This window comes from Triturus cristatus, chromosome 6 (assembly GCF_964204655.1).
Source record: "Triturus cristatus chromosome 6, aTriCri1.1, whole genome shotgun sequence".
Classification (NCBI taxonomy): domain Eukaryota; kingdom Metazoa; phylum Chordata; class Amphibia; order Caudata; family Salamandridae; genus Triturus; species Triturus cristatus.
The window spans coordinates 656,046,673-656,061,092 of NC_140589.1; positions in this window are offsets into that span (position 1 = coordinate 656,046,673).

Consider the following 14,420-nt stretch of genomic DNA (forward strand, 5'->3'; position numbering starts at 1 on the left):
AAAGGAATTCCAGGGGACGTGACCAAGTGGAGCATGGAGTAAGACGCATTCTGTCTCTGCTCCAGACCTTCACTGACTCACCATCCGCACACCAGGAGCTCGCCAACGCAGTTGAGATAACTCCTATACACCCATCGACAACACTGAGCCAGAAATACTGGTAGCATCAGCCGGGACTCTCAGAGGCTGACTGCACTGTGCCATCATTTCGTCTGTGTTCTCCCTGGGCCAGCCCTGAGGACTGGCCCAGTGTGAAGGATATGCCAGACCACCGGCTTTCACTGCTGCAGTCACGGCCTGACCCTCCCCTGCCACGGGGGACCCCCTATAGAGAGTCACCGACACCAGGGAACGGACCACGCCTGGTAGGCCGCTATCACACAAATTGTGGCCCAACTACCACAGCACTGTAACAGGTCTTTCCAGTCCCCAACATTGACTCCTACTGAACTGCCACATGAGCGTCAAGGCGGATCCAGTGCCTCTGCCACTGGTCTCCTAGGCCACCTGAGAAGCACCAGTAGACCAACAACTACAGAGGGCTACAAAATTGCAGGTACCTCCTATGATGCACTAGAGGGCCTAGAGGGGGCATTCCCTCTTTGCCTCTCTGCTTGATCTATCAAGGGTGATCTGTGAGAGATGGCCCACTGCTAGGGCTGAGGCAGCCTTGAGCAGAGCTCGTAGCTATTTCCTGCCTCTGGAGCCTGAATCCAATCAGATGGATACATCAACCAAGCCCCTGGCTTTCACTGCTGCCGCCGTGGCCGGACTGGAGCTTCAGCCCTCTCCTGACAGAGGGTCATCGGCACTAGAGTGTAGCCCACGCCTGGTAGGCCACCATTATATGAACTGAGCCCCAATCATGGCAGCACTGTAATGGACCATTTTCCGCCTGGCATTAACTCCCCTTGAACTGTCATAAGAACATTGGAGTGAGCCCTCAGCCTCTGCTGCTTGTGTCCTGGGCTGCATGAGAAGCACCGATGACCTTTGCTCATGGAGGGCCCGCACCTGAAGGTACCTTTCTTGGTGCTGGGGTGACCTTCACTTTGCCTCTCACAGAGCACATAGAGGCTGAATGTTGAGACTAGAGCATGGCAAGGGCATCCCCACACAGCCCTCCTGTCTCTCTCCTGCTACTGAGACCCACACTGCAGTGGAGCATGACCCTCGTCTGTTGCGAAACTTTGGAGAGAAGACATCACCTGCTATTTTGCTAGGACAGGGCCCACTGGGCTCACGTGTGGCTGTACGCTGTTTAAATCTAGACCTAAGGTGAAACTTTGTGCTCAACAACTATCTCCCTCAGCCCTCTTGAATACCAGCCTTGCCCTTCACCTGCACCCAGCTGCAATCCGCGGCTGAGCTGCCACTTCAGTGTGGGTGGCCTTGTGTCTCCTCTAGATACGGCGATAGGGCTGCCCACTAGCAACTCTGCCGCACAGCGCCCATCTTCATCTGGGTGGATATGTGAACATCCATCGACAAGGAGGTGCCATAATGAGTCCCTGTGCTCCTGTCCATCATGCACTGTCCTGAAGGAGCTATCAAACCCTTGTACTGTGGCCGCTCCACTGGAACAGCGTTCGGCTTCCTCCCTCGATGAACCCACTATGTGAACCTGCTGACCAACATGAAATATCCATGCAGACATCTTAGTCTGCCCGGCAAACGCTGCCCTCATGCTTAGCTACGCCATAGTGGCTACAGTGGATCTCTGATTCTCTGTTGAGGTCTAATTACCAGCGCAATTCCCTGCTGTAACTCAGAGACCCCCACCACTCTCCCCTGTGTGGAATCAATGTCGCGGGTAGCCCTTACGTGCTATTCAAGGGCAGTGAGCTCCCACCTGCCTGAAGCCTCTCCAAGCGCTGCTGCAGCTGGGGTAAACCACAGCACACCTCGTGACCTCAGGATGGAAACACTGGGAACAACTCCAGATTGCAATCTATCACCTACCAAGGACACTATTGCAGAGTGGCTTCCCTATTCGATGCATTGCCCACACAGACTCACGCTGCTCAGCTGCCTGGGTATTAGACTATATCGCTATCCTAAGCAGACCCTGGCCATCCCTCAGCCAGCACCTGTTGCTTCCGGGCCTCTGGGAGGGGGCCTGATATCGTTAGCTAAGTGCTCAGTAATCTTGTTTACTTGAGGTCCTTTCCTCCAAGGGGACCCCTTTAATGCTTTGTGATGACTTCTCCTTGAACCTGACCTAACTGATTGTATTGGCTGAGGTCCCTCCATCCCATTGAAGCGCCTGCCCAACTCCAACTTCAAGGCCCTCTCCTATTGGCTACTCTCCCACCCTGCACCTGCTATCCCAGGGTCAGCTGTTGATTGCCACACTTTGAAACCTCTATATACTGGGCATTGATAGCCCCCTGGATCACTCATCACCACTTGCCATGCCATGCAGTAAGTCCACAAAGAAAACAGAGACAGGGTCATTTAAAGACAATCTTGTTATCTCGCCGAGGCACAAAACCTGCCCAGTGGCCATGGAATCCTGCAACTCTCAGCCTGTCAACATGACTGAAGACTCAGACTCTGTACCAGCTGCAGTCCGTGCAGGTAACAGCTGTGGGGCGGCTTTGGGGGGATTTCGAAGGACGATGCAGAGGGAAAATTAATTATTTATTTAATTTTCCCTTGGCATCCTCCCTCGAAATCCCCCCAACGCCGCCCCACCGGTACACAGACCGTGGCTGCTCTGTACCTATATCCCGGGCATACATGGACCATTTCCAACAAGAACTGCGATCAGAGATCAGTTCCCTGAAACATAATTCAAGTCCTGCATTCAGGACATTAGATGCGATGTAAATAAACTGGGGGGCCGTGCTGGCAATCTAGAACACACTGTTGACGCTTGATTGGAGGATCAAGAAGCACCGTGGCACAAGTTCGCTGTACTGGAAGAGCAACAGATTGAACTGCAGATAGATGTAGAATATGTAGAATATCAGAAAATCCAGGGAATAAGCAAACTCTCCATTTTCTCATAGACATTAAACCTTGAAAAGTTACATTGTTGATATTTTGCGGTTCCAAATAGTTCTTCCCATGAATCATCCTTCCAGTCGCCTCCTCTCTTCCTGCTCTGAGAACTCACTATCAGTTGCCTGATACATAACAAAAGCCTATTCACTATCTAACAGAAGGCGTCTGGTAAAATACAACATTTAAAATAAAATAAAACATTGTGCACAAACAGCTATTCATTGTGAAAAACAGGCCTTTCAGTTGTAATGCATTATTGCTCAGTTAACGTGGCAATAAAATGTATTCTAACGTAAATCAGAAATTTAATTAATTTGCAGACCTATATTATTTAAGTATGATTACCCACTACAAATTTTGCATTTAGCATATATTTTATTTAAATGTTAACTTTGCACATTACTAATAAAAGCATTTGGAAAGTGAATAAAATTTGTGTCAACAATTTTCCCCCTCTGATGGTTGAAAAGATTAATCTTTCAGAGTACACCTTTATTTTCTGTTGGGTCATCCCTTTATTTTTCAGGGTTTTAATTTCCTTCAAATATTTATGCTCTCGATTTTTTATCTCTTTTTTCTAATTCTTCTCTGATTTATCTTTTTCTTTCTTTATTCTTCTTCCTAGTTATATCACCTCTAAATCCTTTATACAAAGCGTATAAGCATATTAAGCACATGCTAATGATTAGTATAGGTGTCAATATGACCCTAAAAAGCCCTCCCCAACTGCTGCAAACCAGTTGGCAATGGTAGAAACGCCTTTAACCAAGCTCCCTAATACAGAAGTGGAAAGAAATGTTCTTTGCAAATCCTTCTACCTTTTTACTCTCATCAGGAGTGTATGAGCAGCAATGTTGAGCTTTCAGCATCTTACAAACTCTGCATTTCTCAGCTTTTAATATGTCTGAAGCTAATCAAACTTGTAAGACCGTTGATTTAATAGCCACTCATTCTGTGTTAGGTGACAGCAAGGCACCAGATTTGCTAGCAGACAGTTTATCTACTACTGTTGATAATGTTCTGATTTTTACATCCTTTAAGGCTAATCCTACAGGTGGTATGATTGCTCCAAAAATATATATCTCCCACTAACTGTGTCCCATCATTAGTACCAAGTGGATGGTATGGTGTGGCATTATTATTAAAGTGTCTATGCTATTTACATGATACATCTAAGGAAACAGCAAAGCTAAGTAAAAAACCTACTGCATATCATCCGGCAACTGTGAATAGGCATCTTGTCCACAAACAAGATAAATTCCAGGAGTGACTGCATCTTCCCCTTTAAAATTTGTACAGGTCCTCCCAAAACTTCAAAGGTGGGTTCACTATTACTAATCCCAATGTGTTTTTTTAATTAACTTGATTCCTTCTTTTGTACAAATATAATTTCCCTTTTTGTTGTCTATCTTACCTTAACCTTGGAAAAACAATGTGTCTGTTTGTATTCATTTTCTTCTTTCTTGCAAACATTCTTCAAAACATCATCCTCTTTATTTGCACTACAAAAAATCTTAGCTCTTCTTTCCTCCAATGTTAAAATAAACACCTTTTGTGGTGGCCTCCTTAAACAGATTAGATTCTTCTTGTATGCCTCAAAAGTGTCTATAACTATGGGTGATCTAAAGAAATACCATGCAATGTCCATGTCCTTTGCTTGTGGATGAGGATTCATTCTTTTCTGAAGAGGAATTTTGAAAAGGATCATGTCACAATTGGAAAAATAACATTCAAAACCTTCCTGTCTATAAAAAAACTAAATTAAATACATAAAATTGCATGTAACAGTGGAAAGTGATGGTAAGTCACTTCTTCTGCAGCTTAAGAAGGTAAGTGGGCGCAAACACAGCAGTCTTTAGCATCTAAAGTTTGAGTGTATTCCTAAACTAATTAAGAATAAACATTAGTCAAAAACTCTTCTTTTGAATAATCAATAAACAAAGCTTTTAATTTTGTCTCATCTGTTGTATATGCCAGCGTTGTAGATGCAGGTGTAGACCTAAGTGTTTTGATCTCTGGTGTAAAACTAATTCCAACTAAAAGTACTATATATGCTTATATAACAACTATTTGTGTGACTATAATCACTAATCTACATTTACAAATAGAAAAGGATGCACTCGTTTGCCTAAAGTCTAAGTAGAATATAGCAACACACAGATTCAATATTCTGCGTTAACTTCTACTTCTACAAATGTTCAAAACCTCTGTTGATCAACTTATTGTTATTTCATTCAGCTTATATACAACACTCTTTGTGTGACATCCCTAACCCTACTCCATCTTCTTCTAAATTTGCTATCCCTACTTTTTGACTACAACCTTCGCCCTGTAATGAAAGGTCTCCGATCTCCCCTGGACCAAGGTATGTACCATCACTTTCCCAGGGAGAGAATATCAGTTCCAAACCTATGGAATATAACATACTTTCAACACTCCCCCAAAGGCAAGGCATGAAAACAATATCACATGAGTCTCCTCAAGACCAGGGTAACACACACAACACTTCTCTAGAGCGAGATATACTTTGCACATCACTTGCCAGGAGTAGAACAACTTCCTATAACACAATTACCCATCCTTCTACAACAGAATACTTGGCCAAGAAGAGTCCACACCTCCTGCTACAAGGAAAAGACGAAGTGGTATATCTGGGATATATTTATTAGTAAATAGCACCACACGGTAAGCCAAATGTACCTATCATAGCAGAGTCTAACATATCAATAGTATGATTGAAACACAATCAAGGCAAACATATATGTAGAAATATATGCATGTATATAAATGTATGGAACCTGAGAATAAAGTTATAGTAAGCAAGAACAGTAGGAAAACTAGAAATTAGTGGAACATCTCACCAACTGTCTGTCTATCCCGTTTCCACTTCACCAAAGGGGAGTCCGGTTCTTCGGCCGAAACAGGAAACAGTAGTCACACTATACGCCCCACTGCCACAGCTGCACGTCTGCCCTGTGATGAACTTCCACTGAACAGAACCCGGACACCTCCTTTAGTACAAGTGGAGACGTAAGACGAAGCTCCTGGTGAGCCTTGCCCCTTTTTCCATCAGAGTCCGTACCACTCCGCACCAAGGCCACAGCTTCAGCTGGCCAGGCGTCTGCTATGGCTTCAGAGCAGAGTGAGCACATTCCTCTGACAAGATCCAGTTCTTTCTGGTCAGTAAAGTGCGAAAAACAAGTGAAAAGGAAAATATGCCCTTCTCACCTAGTGAAGCTCAGAAAATGTCGACAGCTCAGAAAATGGAGTCACTCAAGCATAAGCCTCTATTTACACAAAAGAGCAAAATTAGTATACAAGATGACATAAGATCAGGCCAAAGCCAATAGCCAGCACTGCCGTTAAGCAAGATAAAGTCAGAATCTGAAGGAGACATAATCAAGCACTACTTACTTTGTAGATTATTCTTACTAGGCAGGTCTACACATCACTATATTATGTTATAATATGCTAAATAAGACTGAGATGGTGATGGGCGACGGTCATTATCAGGCTATTTATCCACATAAATGGCACATTCATTACACGCCAAAAGAAATTCTTCATAATTAATTTATTCACTTTCATTAACTGTTTATTGTCCGTTTTATCTTATTTCAGTCTTTTAGTTTTCCTGCTTTAAACACAGTTCATCATTTGCCATCACAGTTAATTTAGTTTTGATTTCACTAATTATTGCTTGTCTAGTTCTTGACTATAATATTTGTTTCGGACATCCTATTTTAATCAATGCTGTTTTTCAGTGTGGCATATCACGGAGTTTCAAATGTCCCTGATATCAGTACATTATTATTTTGACCTGAAGCATTTGGTACATACTCTGCATCGTAATTTCATTTAGGTGCGGAATGCCTATGATAAGGTACTATTACTCTTTTGGATCTCCTTGGTGTATGTTGAGCTTCTTCTATTTTACTTATACCACTAGATTCTGTTTCTACAATGATGGTTTGTGGTATATGTTCAACTGACACACTTGATCTCAATTGCTTCCTACCATTGCACCACTCCAATCTCCATAGGGTTTTTTTTCTCTTCTTACACGTTTTCTTTCATCTGCATCATTTAATTGTTCTTGTGACACTTCAGCAGTTTTTTTGTTCTCCGCTATCAATTCTTCCACTTCAATGTGTGTTTCCACACCAAGCACAATGTGGAGTTGTGCACTCCCAGAAAGTTTATTTCCAATAATAGCAATTAAGTCAATTACTTTGTTTGAGATATGTCTTTTTATTTCAAATAACACAAGCTTCAGCCAACGCGTTTTGTACAATGGCAATTGGACTTCATCAGGGCTGCAACGGTACAATATAAATAGAATGAATAACATTGACATGAATCGACACAATGCACAAGACACATATATATAAAGAAAACCATATGTGTGAAAAAAGGGGGAAAAGGGGAAAAAGGGGAAAAACAGAAAACACAGAACACCTTCAGCATAGTCATAAATACTGAATACACATTTAAAAACTGTGCAACTCAGGACACATCACATGGGAATTCCTGTCCTAGGCTTGATGCCTGACCTATATAATACTAGGGCTAGCCTGTAATGTTTTAAGGCTATCCTGTGTTGTACCTGTGTTGGTCATTACCTGTGATGATGGGTGTGTGCTGGAACCTGTGTGGACGGGCAAGTTGGCATAATGGTTATGAGAATAAGAGGGAGGAAAGAAGAGACTGTGCTGAGGGTGTAGCTGTTAAAAGTTGGCACAGCAACGGAGAAGGGAAGGGGAAGTGACATCGAGGGGGTAAGTCAAAAGCAAGGAGCAAAGTGAGTTTGTGTTACAATGTGGGTAGTGATATCATTAAAAGAAAAAACGCATGCTACATGGCGGCGCTATAAGTGTCCCCGGTCTCGCAGTGCTTTTTGGTTGATAGAACAAGAAAAGCGCGTAAAATATGGTAGTGAGTCCATACCATACGATGGTCGAGTAGAGATGAGGGATCACTGTTGTCGGTGTCCCAGAAACCGATATCTTCAGAGTATGAACAGGAGGCACGAGATGGAGCCAAATATTCCAGTTTTGACAAATGTGAGCTGTGTACAGTGGGCTGTAAGGCCAGCACCTCCTTGATAAGGGCCTGGTCCTAAAAAGAAAGAAGTAAACGCTAAATTTGAGGTGAAAGTATTTGGGTAGGATAATAAGACCCATGAAACACTCATAGCCGGGTGGCAAAAAGGAGCAGAAAAAGCCCCAGGACTGGGTTGAGAGCCGTCTGGAATAACTTTCCCTTACGCCGTTGGTGCCTGGGCTTCTCAAGTGCGGGGAATCAAGGAAATCAAAGGACCGGGCCAGGAGTGCGTGTGGGGCACGCTTAGGGAATAACCATAAAAACAGTGGGAATATAGCGTGCCCATGTGACCCCGGTCATGGGTGGCACATTCCCAATATGTCAGGACTGGCAAAGCCGCGTTCAATTGCAAGCAACGTTATCAGCTACTGGTGATCTAGGTTAAAGATTCTGGTTTTGGCAAGATGCTATAAGAAGTGCTACCTAGATGATACATAAGGTCGGGTACCACTAAGTTCACGTTCCAAGAGTAATACAAGGGGGTGCATGGGTCCTGGCCATAGCAGCAGCGAGGATGCAGTAAGCCCGTGTTAACCCAAAACAAGTGGGGGGGAATGGCGGGCCGGCACGTTTTTTGTATAAAACAGGAGCCGGGGTGAAAGCGCCCAAGAGCGGCATTCGTATATATATACAAAAAATCTGCCTGAAGCGATCCGTGCTAAGACAAGCGGTATTGTTGGTATGCACAGTAAGGCGCGTTCCTAGTAAAACACAATAACCGGGGTGAGAGTGCCCAAGAGCAGCATACATGTATAAAACAAAATATCTGCCTAAAATGATCTAGGCAGAAAGGCGCATTCCTAGAAAAACAGAAAACTACCGGGGTGAGAGCGCCCAAGAGCAGCATACATATATAAACAAAATATCTGCCTCATTTTGGTATTTACAGAAGGCACTTACTTATTTCAGTATTAGGACTCCTAACTTTACTACTCCTAAACTGAGAAGAATCCTAACTTTAAAACTTTCGGTATTCACAGAAGGCATTTAGGAGTCCTAAAGTTAGGAGTCCTAAATTCTGTGAATACTGAAAAAAGTAAGTGCCTTCTGTAAATACCAAAATGAGCAAGTGCCTTCTGTGAATACCAAAATGGTAGTACGTTTAGGATTTTGTCTTAAGTTAGTTCTGTGAATCGGTCCTATGACATTTATATGTGGGGTCAAGGCTGCAGATGATCATGGCAGGCGGCCCCCGAAAAAGTGATGCTCAGGCCTAGCGGGCGGAACAAATTGTGCCAGTGTGTGCGTAAGGGGCTGTTAAAATCTAAATCTAAACGAGAGAAAAGATCGAGCACATCGAGAATGCTAAAGAAAAAGCGTGATCAAGTCTGTAAAGCCGATTGTTCCTGTGTCGTCCAGGTTAAGGTATGAGCTCGACACGGCCCATACATAGAACAATTTAAAAGTCATAAAACGCCGGTAAGGTGGTGCATAATAGAACTAAAGCCTCTCTTAAGGGCCCAAAAAGACTACGTTGTGGCGATCTGAAAAGAAATGCCACAAAATCAAAGCAAACTAATGCTATAGGTAGCCGGGTGTAGGCAGCGTAAGAGTAAGAGCTGTGGACAAAGTCACGTCTGCATGCATGTGATTGGGGCTAAGCCGGGTGCATCCGGGTAATCACCCAGGCTGAAGTACTGGGAATTTTAAGCCCAGCGGTGCAGGGGAACACACCCTATGACTTCGGGTTCTTCCTGTTTCAGACCTACAGAAACACAGAGTCTTCTGGGTGAAGTCAAAGATCAGTTTATTGGCTGCAGACCAATTACAGGTATCCTAGAAGTACAACAGCGTGTATGTTCTCAGGAGACTGCTAAAAGTTACAGAAACGGGCTTCTCCTTAAATACAGAATATCCTGCTTCAGGCATACATTCCTTGTTTTATGATATGGCCATATACATGTATACATTTCAAACGAAAAGGCAGAGTCATGATGACCATCCCACATTCCAGTTAAGCCAGCCCACGATTATTTACCCAGCAAGGCTCAGATCCCACATCAGATATCGATAGGCCCCAATAAACACCAACATCTCCTGTTTGGAAAACAAGCAATAAAGCAGGAACAGTCAGGTGTGAAAGAGATTAGCTGGAGGCTCGTGTAGGATGAAAAGGCTTTATGGTGTGTCAAACCCTGATGCTAATCACAGGTGGCTTCAGGACGGGGAGCTCGTGGGACCGGACTGACCTGGGGCAGCGGAGCCAAGCTGCCCAGGTCACAGAGAAGTCAAAGGAAGGCACATGTGCTCTAAAAGGCCCGTATTTGCTTCATGATATGTAGCCTATGTGAGGGCAACCATAAGATGGCCACCGCTCTAAGATGGAACCCACGTAGTGATGTATAATAACGTATACACAGTGCATTCATAGCTAAAACGTTACACAAAGCACTTGTACATACCGCATTGACCATTCGCGGTTCGCTAATACCGGGATAGACAGGGGTAGGGCCCTGCCTCCTACGCGGTCCCAAATTCTAAAGTACGACAGACCCTCCTTTTGCCCTTACATAGGCAATAACTACACTCATTTCAATCCGAGTCTAGGTCAATATTCACGAAGTCATGGAGATGTTGCTGTAGCATCATCCTATTACTTAGCTCGTCCCTCGATACAGGTTTCCTTACACATAATGTAGCACAGAGGCCACATATCGCAGGAGCACACTGTATGCACAGACAGAACAGGAAAAGGATGGCTAAGATCATTCCAATGACCATCAGAACTTTCCAACCCCAGGCAGATATCAGTTCCCAGAACCACCCCACCAGTGACCAATCTCCTTTATCCACGTGTATGGACTCAGATATTTTATGTAGTTTGGAGATGGCTTGATAAACTGTTGGAGCGTTGTCTGGTATGAAAATGCAACAACTAGATTGGATAACCTTACATACCCCACCACGGTCTGCAAGTATGACGTCTAGAACCATGCGGTTCTGCAAAGTCATGAGGCGATCCGCTTGGAGCTCAGCTGTCAAATTACCAAGGGCACCAGCCGTAACATTAACAGTGGATTCAACCACACGAGTCAGTTGTCTCAGGTTCCTACTATTAACCATAGGTCCCCAAAACGGCAGGAAACCCAAAAAGAAATCTCCCGCTTCCTGACCGGCAGTATCCTCCTTACTAATCACGCCTCTCACAACTCTGGTCTTGTGATAGTCAGAGGCAGCAGTGAATGTTGGCGCTAGCAAATTTGCAATATAACATGTGCCCGAGAAATCAGGGGGCAACCATGTATATGCTCGGTCATTGCAGATAAAATATGTACCCTTGGCAGCCAAAAACGCAGGGGAAAACTGTGATGGAAAGGTGTACGTTTCAGTACAGTCACTTCTCCCCAGTTGAGCTCTAGGATTCTGACCATTACCTTGTAAACAGAACCGACCTATGTGGGGTACGACCCAAATTGGGGATGAAATTTTTCGCTGTCTTTCAACCGGACTAATACTATACCCCGTCGCGTTCCACCCTACATAAGCTCTCAATTCCTCCTTGGGTATAGATGAGTATGCGTTGATTTCTCTGCTCATATCGGCAACTCCTTTCATTAAAGCTTTAATATTTGTGCTAGGTCTGATGGAACGCGGTTGTCGCGGGGAGTAGGCATCTAGAGCAAAGAGAAACATGGTCTGGAATGCCCATGACGACTCATTGTAACTAAACGGCTGCACTAGATAGGGAATACCCTTATTAATGGTATGTGGCATTAAACCACACACCCAACAATTGGTTGTATTCATGACTAGTTGGTGCTGGTGCAGGAGCTGAATAAACGAGTTGTTTACAAACTCTGATCGTCTAGCTTGTTCATGTTCAGGCAGAGGGTGAAAAGAGTGTGAGGAGACAGTAAGAGGAGGTATAGGCTGTTCAGTGGTTGCAATGGGCTCTTGAGAGGAGAAGAATACAAATCCTACAGCAAACACTACCATACTACATAGTATAAACAGACATAATAATACAAAACATTTGCTCTTCATTATTTTACATATTTTTGCTCTAAAGTTCATTTCCTCAGCGAGTCTCTCCATCTTGAAAAACTCCATCCTCTAATCGTGCCGCTCGCGGCGGGTGAGTATCTTCTGCTAAGGAGTACGCCTGTCAGTCCAGGGAACGCCCTAGACCAACCAGAACCGTTGACCTAACGTCTTCGGCCTGTACCCCAAAGTCTTGGCACCGCGACCCTGCGGCTGAACCCGGATGGCGGTTCGAAAAACAAAAATCAAGAAAGTCCTTCAGATGGGAGAGCTATGGTTATCAAAAACCAAAAAGGTAAGGAAAAGAATATTTATTTGTCCATAGGCCTTGGTCTTAGATTGTAGTGGAGACGGCCAGGTACTGTCTGATCTTGAAACAAGAGTTCAGGCTCTGTAGTGTCCAATCGAATTGACGGTGGCACAGCTTCTTGTAAAATATCGTCACTCTGTTGTGATGAAGTTGTGCCTCTCACGCGTGCATCACTGAACGGCACAAAACAAGGTACAGTGTCTGTTTCAGAGTCTGCGATACCCTCCTGGACCCACTGGTCATACGGCAGAGGCAAAGGGATCCTTTTGACGTGGGCGCCGTGGATCCAGTTCTTTTCCCCTTTACTCGAACAGCTGATCTTGTAGACAGAAGTACGAGATGAGGGCCAATCCAACGGGGCTCATCGTTGCTTTTGCGCTGGAAATTTTTGACGAGCACCCATGTGCCAGGGTCGATAGGGTGTCCTGGAGCTTCAGAGGCCTGGGGAAGAGTATCGTGCACCTGTTGGTGTAAAACACGCAATTTAGCCGTCAATTCGTACAAGTAATCAAGCAGTACTGGATGTTCGATTTCGCTGAATTTCGCCGGTCTTGGCACACCCCATACATTAGCCGGGCGGCCAAAAATAACCTTGTATGGGCTAAGTCCCACTCATGAGTGTACGGTCATTCTGGTGGACAGGAGTGCTAGAGGCAGAGCGTCAGGCCATTTAAGACCGGAGCTCGCTTGGATTTTGGCCAGCTTGAGTTTTAGAGCGCCATTGTAGCGCTCTACTAATCCAGCTGATTGGGGGTGATTTGCAGAGTGGAACTTCTGCTTTATCCCCAACCCCTCACACACATTCTTCATCACTTGACCTACGAACTCACTCCCATTATCACTCCACACCATTCTTGGCATTCCAAACCTAGGGAAAAATTCCTTCACAAGGGCTTTGGCTGTGGATAGAGCAGTGTTGTCCTCTAGGGGATAGGCTTCTATCCATTTTGAAAAAGCGCAAACAACCACCAATACATATTTCAGGTTGTTGCACCTTTCCATGTGGATAAAATCTAGCTGCAAAACTTCAAATGGATATGATGGAGGCGCAAAATGACCAGCTGGAGTTGGGGTTCCTCTACCAGGGTTGTATTTCAAGCATACCATACAATTCTTGACCACATTCTCTGCACACTTGGGAATTCCAGCATTCTGCCATACTGGAGCCAACAACTTACGGATTCCTTTCATACTGATATGTGCCATCCCATGTGCCATAGTAACCACTGGAAGCACATTTGCATCAGGTAACAACCATCGCCGATGTTCTGACAAATCGACCCAACAACCATTCTCATCCAACTTACCCGTACTTTCTCTCCACTTGCTCAACTCTTTCTCTGTGGCTTCAGCTTGAAGGGACTTTACACTTTCTATTGTGTTTTCACACATTCCAACATCACCAACCCATCTTGCAGGGCCTGCAACATACATTCGAGTCTTCACATCTTTTGCTGTTTCTTTCGCGACTTCATCAGCAAACGCATTACCACGACCAACATCATCAGTGATTTTCTTGTGCGCACTACATTTTATAATCGCAACTTGTCACTGGGTCAGTGACTCAAGGAGATCATTCACCAACTTGCCATTCTGAATCTTAGCTCCATGCGAAGTCAGGAACCCACGTTCTTTCCACAATCGCCCAAAACTGTGCGCCACGCCAAAGGCGTATTGGCTATCCGTATATATGTTCACTTTCATTCCTTCAGACAACACGCATGCTCTCGTAAGGGCAATCAATTCTGCTGCTTGAGCCGAATTTTGTGGCACATGTGCAGTTTCAACAATCGTGTGCAAAGTCGTGATAGCATATGCAGCAGTCGTATCACCATTCGGAAGCTTGAAACACGAACCATCCACCCATAAAGTACCATCACACTCAGTCAGGGGAGTATCTTTAAGATCTACTCTCCCTTTCGTCTCATCTTCTGTTCTGAACAGACAATCATGTTGCTCAATCTCATCTAGGTCTGCTGGAATTGGTAATAGTGTAGCTGGATTCAACGTGTTGCAT